Genomic DNA, 11,504 nt, shown 5'->3' on the forward strand with positions numbered 1-11,504 from the left:
CGGAGATACCCGTAGTGCACCTTTATAGCCACCCAGTTATGTTGTGACGTTTGATACACCCAAAGCACTCCTACGGTATCCGGGGGAGTTGCACAATCTCATGGTCTAAGGAAATGATACTTGACATTAGAAAAGCTAGCATAAACGAACTACACGATCTTTGTGCTATGCTTAGGATTGGGTCTTGTCCATCACATCATTCTCCTAATGATGTGATCCCGTTATCAATGACATCCCCATGTCCATAGCCAAGAAACCATGACTATCTGTTGATCAACGAGCTAGTCAACTAGAGGCTCACTAGGGACACATTGTGGTCTATGTATTCACACATGTATTACGATTTCCGGATAATACAATTATAGAATGAATAATAGACAATTATCATGAACAAGGAAATATAATAATCATTTTATTACTGCCTCTAGGGCATATTTCCAACAACGTTGGAGACGTATCAAGCATCCCCAAACTTAATTCCTTCTTGTCCTCGACTAGGTAAATGATAAAAACAGATTTTTTGATGCGGAGTGCTACTTGGCATAATTTTAATGTAATTCTTCTTAATTGTGGTATGAATATTCAGATCCGAAAGATTCAAGACAAAAGTTCATATTGACATAAAAATGATAATACTTAAAGCATACTAACTAAGCAATTATGTCTTCTCAAAATAACATGGCCAAAGAAAGTTCATCCCTACAAAATCATATGGTTTAGTCATGTTTCATTTTCGTCACACAAGAATGCTATCATCATGCACAACCCTGATGACAAGCCAAGCAATTGTTTCATACTTTAGTAATCTCAAATCTATAAACTTTCACGCAATATATGAGCGCGAGCCATGGACATATCACTATAGGTGGAATAGAATATAATGAGGGGGTTATGTGGAGAAGACAAAAAAGGAGGAAGTCTCACATCAACGAGGCTAATCAATGGGCTATGGAGATGCCCACCGATTGATGTTAATGCAAGGAGTAGGGATTTCCATGCAACGGATGCACTAGAGCTATAAATGTATGAAAGCTCAACAAAAGAAACTAGTGGGTGTGCATCCAACTTGCTTGCTCACGAAGACCTAGGGCACTTGAGGAGGCCCATTGTTGGAATATACAAGCCAAGTTCTATAATGAAAAATTCCCACTAGTATATGAAAGTGATAACATGAGAGACTCTCTACTATGAAGATCATGGTGCTACTTTGAAGCACAAGTGTGGTAAAAGGATAGTAACATTGTCCCTTCTCTCTTTTTCTCTCATCATTTTTTTGGGCCTTCTCTTTTTTATGGCCTTTCTCTTTTTTGGGGGGCCTTCTCTTTTTTTATGGCCTTTCTCTTTTTTTATTCCTCACTTGGGACAATGCTCTAATAATGATGATCATCACATTTCTATTTATTTACAACTCAATGATTACAACTCGATACTAGAACAAAGATGACTCTATATGAATGCCTCCGGCGGTGTACCGGGATATGCAATGAATCAAGAGAGACAAGCTAGTATGGAAGAATTATGAACGGTGGCTTTGCCACAAATACTATGTCAACTACATGATCATGCTAAGCAATATGACAATGATGAATGTGTCATGATGAACAGAATGATGGAAAGTTGCATGGCAATATATCTCAGAATGGCTATGGAAATGCCATAATAGGTAGGTATGGTGGCTGTTTTGAGGAAGATATAAGGAGGTTTATGTGTGAAAGAGCGTATCATATCACGGGGTTTGGATGCACCGGTGAAGTTTGCGCCAACTCTCAATGTGAGAAAGGGCAATGCATGGTACCGAAGAGGCTAACAAGGATGGAAGGTTGAGAGTGCGTATAATCCATGGACTCAACATTAGTCATAAAGAACTCACATACTTATTGCAAAAATCTACAAGTCATCAAAAACCTCGGTACTACGCGCATGCTCCTAGGGGGATAGATTGGTAGGAAAAGACCATCGCTCGTCCTCGACCGCCACTCATAAGGAAGACAATAAAATAACACCTCATGTTTCAAATTTGTTGCATAACGTTTACCATACGTGCATGCTACGGGACTTGCAAACCTCAATACAAGTATTTCTCAATTTCACAACTACTCAACTAGCATGACTTTGATATTATTACCTCCATATCTCAAAACAATCATCAAGCATCAAACTTCTCTTAGTATTCAACACACTCATAAGAAAGTTTTATTATTAATCTTTCATACCAAGCGTATTAGGATTTTAAGCAAATTACCATGTTATTAAGACTCTCAAAATAATCTAAGTGAAGCATGAGAGATCAATAGTTTCTATAAAAAAAATCCACCACCGTGCTCTAAAAGATATAAGTGAAGCACTAGAGCAAAATTATATAACTCAAAAGATATAAGTGAAGCACTAGAGCAAAATTATATAACTCAAAAGATATAAGTGAAGCACTAGAGTAAAACTATAGAGCTCAAAAGATATAAGTGAAGCACATAGAGTATTCTATCAAATTCCAAATTATGTATGGCTCTCTCAAAAGGTGTGTACAGCAAGGATGATTGTGGTAGACTAACAAGCAAAGACTCAAATCATAAAAGATGCTCCAAGCAAAACACATATCATGTGGTGAATAAAAATATAGCTCCAAGTAAAGTTACCAATAGAAGTAGACGAAAGAGGGGATGCCTTCCGGGGCATCCCCAAGCTTTGGCTTTTAGGTGTCCTTAGATTATCTTGGGGGTGCCATGGGCATCCCCAAGCTTAGGCTCTTGCCACTCCTTGTTCCATAATCCATCAAATCTTTACCCAAAACTTGAAAACTTCACAACACAAAACTTAAAGTAGAAAATCTCGTGAGCTCCGTTAGCGAAAGAAAACAAAAGACCACTTCAAGGTACTGTAATGAACTCATTATTTATTTATATGGGTGTTATACCTACTGTATTACAACTTCTCTATGGATTATAAATTATTTTACTAGCCATAGATTCATCAAAATAAGCAAACAACACACGAAAAACAGAATCTGTCAAAAACAGAACAGTCTGTAGTAATCTGTAGCTAGTGCAAGATATGGAACCCCAAAAATTCTTAAATAAATTTCTGGACGTGAGGAATTTATCTATGTATAATCTTCAAAAAGAATTAACTAAATATCACTTTCCAAATAAAAATGACAGCAGTTCTCGTAAGCGCTAAAATTTCTGTTTTTTACAGCAAGTTCAACAAGACTTTCCCCAAGTCTTCCCAACGGTTCTACTTGGCACAAACACTAATTAAACACAAAAAACACAAACAAAACAGAGTCTAAATAATTTATTTATTACTAAACAGGAGCATAAAGCAAGGAATAAAAATAAAATTGGGTTGCCTCCCAACAAGCGCTATCGTTTAACGCCCCTAGCTAGGCATAACAAGCAAGAATAGATCTAGGTATTGCCATATTTGGTAGGCAATCCATAAGTGGCTCTCATGATAGATTCATAAGGTAATTTTATTTTCTTTCTAGGGAAGTGCTCCATGCCCTTTTTTAATGGAAATTGGAATCTAATATTCCGTTCCTTCATATCAATAATTGCACCAACCGTTCTAAGGAAAGGTCTACCGAGAATAATAGGGCAAGAAGGATTGCAATCTATATCAAGAATGATAAAATCTACGGGCACATAATTCGTATTTGCAACAATAAGAACATCATTAATTATTCCCATAGGTTTCTTAATAGTGGAATCCACAAGACGCAGTTTTAGAGAGCAATCATCAAAATCATGGAAATCTAGCAAATCACACAAAGTATTGGGAATAGTAGACACTAGCACCCAAATCACACAAAGCATAAAACTCATAATCTTTAATTTTAATTTTAATAGTAGGTTCCCACTCATCATAAATTTTTCTAGGGATAGAAACTTTCAACTCAAGTGTTTCTTCATAAGATTGCATCAAGGCATAAACGATATGTTCGGTAAAGGCTTTATTTTGACTATAAGCATGAGGAGAATTTAGCATGGATTGCAACAAGGAAATACAATCAATCAAAGAGCAATTTTCATAATTAAATTCCTTGAAATCCAATATAGTGGGTTTAGCATCATCTAGGGTTTTATTTCTTTTAATCCCACTTTTATCAATTTCACCATCAAGATCTAAATACTCCGAATTTTTAGAACGCCTTCTAGGTAAAGGTGGATCATATTCAGTCCCATCATTATCAATATTAATATTGCAAAACAAAAATTTAATAGGGACACATCAATAACTTTTAGATCTTCATCATTATTTTCATAGGAACTAGAAGAACACGCTTTAATAAAGGAATCTTTCATAGCACGCGTCCGAGCGGTTCTTTCCTTGCACTTATCAATGGAAATTCTCATGGCTTTGAGAGACTCATTGATATCATGCTTAGGAGGAATAGATCTAAGCTTTAAAGAATCAACATCAAGAGAAATTCTATCAACGTTCCTAGCCAAATCATCAATCTTAAGCAATTTTTCTTCAATCATAGCATTAAAATTCTTTTGCGAAGAAATAAATTCTTTAATATTAGATTCAAAATTAGAGGTCATATTATTATAATTTCCATAAGAATTGTTGTAGGAATTACCATAATTATTAGAGGGATTACTAGGATAAGGCCTAGGATTGAAATTTCCTCTATACGCGTTGTTACCAAAATTGTTCCTACCAACAAAATTCACATCCATAGATTCATTATTATTCTCAATCAAAGTAGACAAGGGCATATCATTAGGATCAGAATAAACACTCTTATTAGCAAATAATTTCATAAGTTCATCCATCTTTCCACTCAAAACATTAATTTCTTCTATCGCATGCACCTTTTTATTAGTAGATCTTTCAGTATGCCATTGAGAATAATTAACCATAATATTATCTAGGAGTTTAGTAGCTTCTCCTAAGGTGATTTCCATAAAAGTGCCTCCCGCGAACGAATCCAAAAGATTTCTAGAAGCAAAATTCAATCCGGCGTAAAATTTTTGTATAATCATCCACAAATTTAAACCATGAGTAGGGCAATTACGTATCATTAATTTCATTCTCTCCCAAGCTCGTGCAACATGTTCATGATCAAGTTGCTTAAAGTTCATAATATCGTTTCTAAGAGAGATGATCTTAGCTGGAGGAAAATACTTAGAGATAAAAGCATCTTTGCACTTGTTTCATGAATCAATACTATTTTTAGGCAAAGACGAAAACCAAGCTTTAGCACGATCTCTAAGCGAAAAAGGAAATAGATTCAAGTTAACAATATCATTATCGACATCTTTCTTCTTTTGCATGTCACACAAATCAACGAAGCTATTAAGATGGGTAGCGGCATCTTCACTAGGAAGGCCGGAGAACGGATCTTTCATGACAAGATTCAGCAAAGCAGCATTAATTTCACAAGATTCACCATCGGTAAGAGGAGCAATCGGAGTGCTAAGGAAATCATTATTGTTGGTATTGGTGAAGTCACACAATTTAGTATTATCTTGAGCCATCGCGACAAACAAGCAATCCAACACACGAGCAAACAAAAGGCAAACGGGCAAAAAGAGGCAAATAGAGAAAGAGAGGGAGGATAGAGAGAGAGGGCGAATAAAACGGCAAGGGTGAAGTGGGGGAGAGGAAAATGAGAGGCAAATGGCAAATAATGTAATGCGGGAGATAGGGATTGTGATGGGTACTTGGTATGTTGACTTTTGCGCAGACTCCCCGGTAACGGCGCCAGAAATTCTTCTTGCTACCTCTTGAGCACTGCGTTGGATTTCCCCGAAGAGGATAGGATGATGCAGCAAAGTAGCGTAAGTATTTCCCTCAGTTTTTGAGAACCAAGGTATCAATCTAGTAGGAGGCTACACGCGAGTCCCTCGTACCTACACAAAAACAATAGCTCAACGCAACCAACACGTTTAGGGGTTGTCAATCCCTTCACAGTCACTTACGAAAGTGAGATCTGATAGAGATGATAAATAATATTTTTGGTATAGAGCTGCAAAGTGAAAAGTAAAAGGGAAAGTAAAAAAGCAAAGTAATAATAAAGTGATGGAGATTAATATGATGAGAAAGAGATCCGGGGGCCATAGGTTTCACTAGTGGCTTCTCTCAAGAGTATAAGTATTCTACGGTGGGTGAACAAATTACTGTTGAGCAATTGACAGAATTGAGCATAGTTATGAGAATATCTAGGTATGATCATGTATATAGGCATCACGTCCGAGACAAGTAGACCGACTTGTGCCTGCATCTACTACTATTACTCCACTCATCAACCGCTATCCAGCATGCATCTAGAGTATTAAGTTAAAAACAGAGTAACGCCTTAAGCAAGATGACATGATGTAGAGGGATAGTTTCATGCAATATGATAAAAAAACCATCTTGTTATCCTTGATGGCAACAATACAATACGTGCCTTGCTGCCCCTTCTGTCGCTGGGAAAGGACACCGCAAGATCGAACCCAAAGCTAAGTACTTCTCCCATGGCAAGAAAAACCAATCTAGTAGGCCAAACCAAACTGATAATTCGAAGAGACTTGCAAAGATAACCAATCATACATAAAAGAATTCAGAGAAGATTCAAATATTATTCATAGATAGACTGGATAATAAACCCACAATTCATCGGTCTCAACAAACACACCGCAAAAAGAAGATTACATCGAATAGATCTCCACGAGAGAGGGGGAGAACATTGTATTGAGATCCAAAAAGAGAGAAGAAGCTATCTAGCTACTAACTATGGACCCGTAGGTCTGAAGTAAACTACTCACACTTCATTAGAGGGGCTTGGAAGATGATGTAGAAGCCCTCCGTGATTGATGCCCCCTCCGGCGGAGCTCTGGAACAGGCCCCAAGATGGGATCTCGTGTATACAGAAAGTTGTAGCGGTGGAATTAGGTTTTGGCTCCGTATCTGATCGTTTGGGGGTACGTGGGTATATATAGGAGGAAGAAGTACGTCGGTGGAGCAACAGGGGGGCCACAAGGGTGGAGGTCGCGCCTGGGGGGGGGAGGCGCGCCCCCTACCTCGTGGCCTCCTGTTAATTGGCTTGATGTAGGGTCCAAGTCTTCTGAGTTGTATTCGGTGAGAAAATCACGTTCCCGAAGGTTTTATTCCGTTTGGATTCCGTTTGATATTCCTTTTCTTCGAAACCCTAAAACAGGCAAAAAACAGCAATTCTGGGCTAGGCCTCCGGTTAATAGGTTAGTCCCAAAAATAATATAAATGTGGATAATAAAGCCCAATAATGTCCAAAACAGTAGATAATATAGCATGGAGCAATCAAAAATTATAGATACGTTGGGAGACGTATCAATGATCATACCTAGATATTCTCATAACTATGCTCAATTCTGTCAATTGCTCAACAGTAATTTGTTCACCCACCGTAGAATACTTATGCTCTTGAGAGAAGCCACTAGTGAAACCTATGGCCCCCGGGTCTATCTTCATCATATTAATCTCCAATACTTTAGTTATTTCCTTTGCTTTTTACTTTGCCTTTATTTTACTTTGCATCTTATCACAAAAATACCAAAAATATTATCTTATCATATCTATCAGATCTCACTCTCGTAAGTGGCCGTGTAGGGATTGACAACCCCTTATGCGTTGGTTGCGAGGATTTATTTTGTTTTGTGCAGGTGCGAGGGACTCGCGCGTAGCCTCCTACTGGATTGATACCTTGGTTCTCAAAAACTGAGGGAAATACTTACGCTACTTTGCTGCATCATCCCTTCCTCTTCGGGGAAAACCAACGCAGTGCTCAAGAGGTAGCAGCTTGCTGGACGGGGATGGGTTGGATGAGATTTATCATTTAATTGAGTTAGTTTTGTTAGGGTTTGACCCCTAGTATCCACTATGTTCTGAGATTGATGTTGCTATGACTTTGCTATGCTTAATGCTTTCCACTAGGGCCCGAGTGCCATGATTTCATATCTGAACCTATTATGTTTTCATGAATATATGTGAGTTCTTGATCCTAACCTGCAAGTCTATAGTCACTTATTATGTGTTATGATCCGTTAACCCCGAAGTGACAATAATCGGGTTACTTACCGGTGATGACCATAGTTTGAGGAGTTCATGTATTCACTATGTGTTAATGCTTTGGTCCGGTACTCTATTCAAAGGATGCCTTAATATCCCTTAGTTTCCAATAGGACCCCGCTGCCATGGGAGGGTAGGACAAAAGATGGCATGCAAGTTCGTTTTCATAAGCACGTATGACTATATTCAGAATACATGCCTACATTACATTGATGAACTGGAGCAAGTTCTGTGTCACCCTATTTATGATTGACATGAGGAACCGCATCCGGCATAATCTCCATCACTGATCCATTGCCTATGAGCTTTCCATATATTGTTCTTCGCTTATTTACTTTTCCGTTGCTACTGTACAATCACTAACGAAATATCAAAACATTACTTTTGCTACCGTTACCGCTACTATCATATTACTTTGCTACTAAAATACTTTGCTGCAGATATTAAGTTTCCAGGTGTGGTTGAATTGACAACTCAGCTGCTAATACTTGAGAATATTCTTTGGCTCCCTGATACGTCTCCAACGTATCTATAATTTTTGATTGCTCCATGCTATTTTATCTACTGTTTTGGACTATATTGGGCTTTATTATACACTTTTATATCATTTTTGGGACTAACCTATTAACCCAGAGCCCAGTGCCAGTTTCTGTTTTTACCCTGTTTTAGGGTTTCGAAGAAAAGGAAAACCAACGGAGTCCAATTGACCTGAAACTTCACGGAACTCATTTGGAAGGAAAGAAGCCTAGAAGACTTGGAGTGCACGTCGGGGGATCTGCGAGGAGGTCATGAGGCAGGGGGGCGCGCCCACCCCCTGGGTGCGCCCTCCACCCTTGTGAGCCCCTCGTGGCCCCCTGACGTACTTCTTCCGCCTATATATCTCCATATACCCTAAAAACATCCGAGAGCACAATAGATCGGGAGTTCCGTCGCCAGAAGCCTCCGTAGCCACCGAAAGCCAATCTAGACCCGTTCCGGCACCCTGTCGGAGGGGGCAATCCCTCTCCGGTGGCCATCTTCATCATCCCGGTGCTCTCCATGACGAGGAGGGAGTAGTTCTCCCTCGGGGCTGAGGGTATGTACCAGTAGCTATGTGTTTGATCTCTCTCTCTCGTGTTCTTGAGGTGATACGATCTTGATGTATCGCAAGCTTTACTATTATAGTTGGATCTTATGTTTCTCCTCCCCCTCTTCTCTCTTGTAATGAATTGAGTTTTCCCTTTGGAGTTATCTTATCGGATTGAGTCTTTAAAGATTTGAGAACACTTGATGTATGTCTTGCCGTGCGTATCTGTGGTGACAATGGGATATCACGTGATTCACTTGATGTATGTTTTGGTGATCAACTTGCGGGTTCCGCCCATGAACCTATGCATAGGGGTTGGCACACGTTTTCGTCGTGATTCTCCGGTAGAACTTTGGGCACTCTTTGAGGTCCTTTGTGTTGGTTGAATAGATGAATCTGAGATTGTGTGATGCATATCGTATAATCATACCCACGGATACTTGAGGTGACATTGGAGTATCTAGGTGACATTAGGGTTTTGGTTGATTTGTGTCTTAAGGTGTTATTCTAGTACGAACTCTAGGGCTGTTTGTGAAACTTATAGGAATAGCCCAACGGATTGATTGGAAAGAATAACTTTGAGGTGGTTTCGTACCCTACCATAATCTCTTCATTTGTTCTCCGCTATTAGTGACTTTGGAGTGACTCTTTGTTGCATGTTGAGGGATAGTTATGTAGATCCAATTATGTTATTATTGTTGAGAGGACTTGCACTAGTGAAAGTATGAACCCTAGGCCTTGTTTCAGCATTGCAATACCGTTTACGCTCACTTTTATCATTAGTTACCTTGCTGTTTTTATAATTTCAGATTACAAAAACCTTTATCTACCATCCATATACCACTTGTATCACCATCTCTTCGCCGAACTAGTGCACCTATACAATTTACCATTGTATTGGGTGTGTTGGGGACACAAGAGACTCTTTGTTATTTGGTTGCAGGGTTGCTTGAGAGAGACCATCTTCATCCTACGCCTCCTACGGATTGATAAACCTTAGGTCATCCACTTGAGGGAAATTTGCTACTGTCCTACAAACCTCTGCACTTGGAGGCCCAACAACGTCTACAAGAAGAAGGTTGTGTAGTAGACATCAAGCTCTTTTCTGGCGCCGTTGCCGGGGAGGTGAGTGCTTGAAGGTATATCTTTAGATCTTGCAATCGAGTCTTTTAGTTTCTTGTTTTATCACTAGTTTAGTTTATAAAAGAAAACTATAAAAAAATGGAATTGAGTTTGTCTCATACGCTTCACCTTTTTAATATCTTTCGTGAGTATGATGGAAAGGATAATTGTGCTCAAGTGCTAGAAGAAGAAATCTATAAAATGTTTGGCACTAAATATTTGAATGATGAGCATGATTGCAATGTTGTTAGTATGAATTCCTTGAATATCTATGATGCTAATGATATGCAAAGCCACCAAGCTTGGGGATGCTACATTTAATGAAGATGATATTTTTAGTCTCCCAAGTTTTGATATGCAAATTTATAATGCTGATAACATGCCTCCTATTTATGGTGACTATTGCGATGACACTTATGCTATACAAAGTAGTGATGATTATATTTATAAAACTTTTCATGATTATGATTACCCTTTTTCTGAGCATTACTCTTTTAATGTGGAAACAATTTATAGTATTCGAGTTTCTTATGATACTCCCACTATTCTGAATGAGAAGAATTTTGCTTTATGTGGATAGTAATAAAATTTCTATGCTTGTAGATCATGAAAAGAATGCTTTAGGTGCTGGTTATATTGTTGAATTCATTCATGATGCTACTGAAAATTATTATGAGGGAGGAATATATGCTTGTAGGAATGGCAATAATATCAAGTTTCCTCTCTATGTGCTTAAAGTTTTGAAGTTATGCTTGTTTTACCATCCTATGCAAGTTGATTCTTGTTCCCACAAGTTGTTTGCTCACAAAATCCCTATGCATAGGAAGTGGGTTAGACTTAAATGTGCTAGTCATATTCTTCATGATGCTCTCTTTATGTTTCAATTCTTATCTTTTATGTGAGCATCATTGAAATCATCATGCCTAGCTAGGGGCGTTAAACGATAGCGCTTGTTGGGAGGCAACCTAATTTTATTTTTTGTTCCTTGCTTTTTGCTCCTGTTTAGTAATAAATAATTTATCTAGCCTCTGTTATGATTGAGTTTTTATGTTTTAATTAGTTTTTGTGCCAAGTAGAACATTTGGGAAGACTTGGGGAAAGTCTTTGCGATCCTGCTGTAAAAACAGAAACTTTAAGCGCTCACGAGAATTGCTGCTATGTTTATTTGGAGAGTGCTATTTAGTTAATTATCTTTTTAAGATGATTAATAGATAAATTCCTCAGGTACAGAAATTTATTTGAGAATTTTAGGAGTTCCAGAAGTATACGTTTGATCCAGATT

The sequence above is a fragment of the Triticum urartu genome, chromosome 4 (genome assembly GCF_003073215.2).
Source record: "Triticum urartu cultivar G1812 chromosome 4, Tu2.1, whole genome shotgun sequence".
Classification (NCBI taxonomy): Eukaryota; Viridiplantae; Streptophyta; class Magnoliopsida; order Poales; family Poaceae; genus Triticum; species Triticum urartu.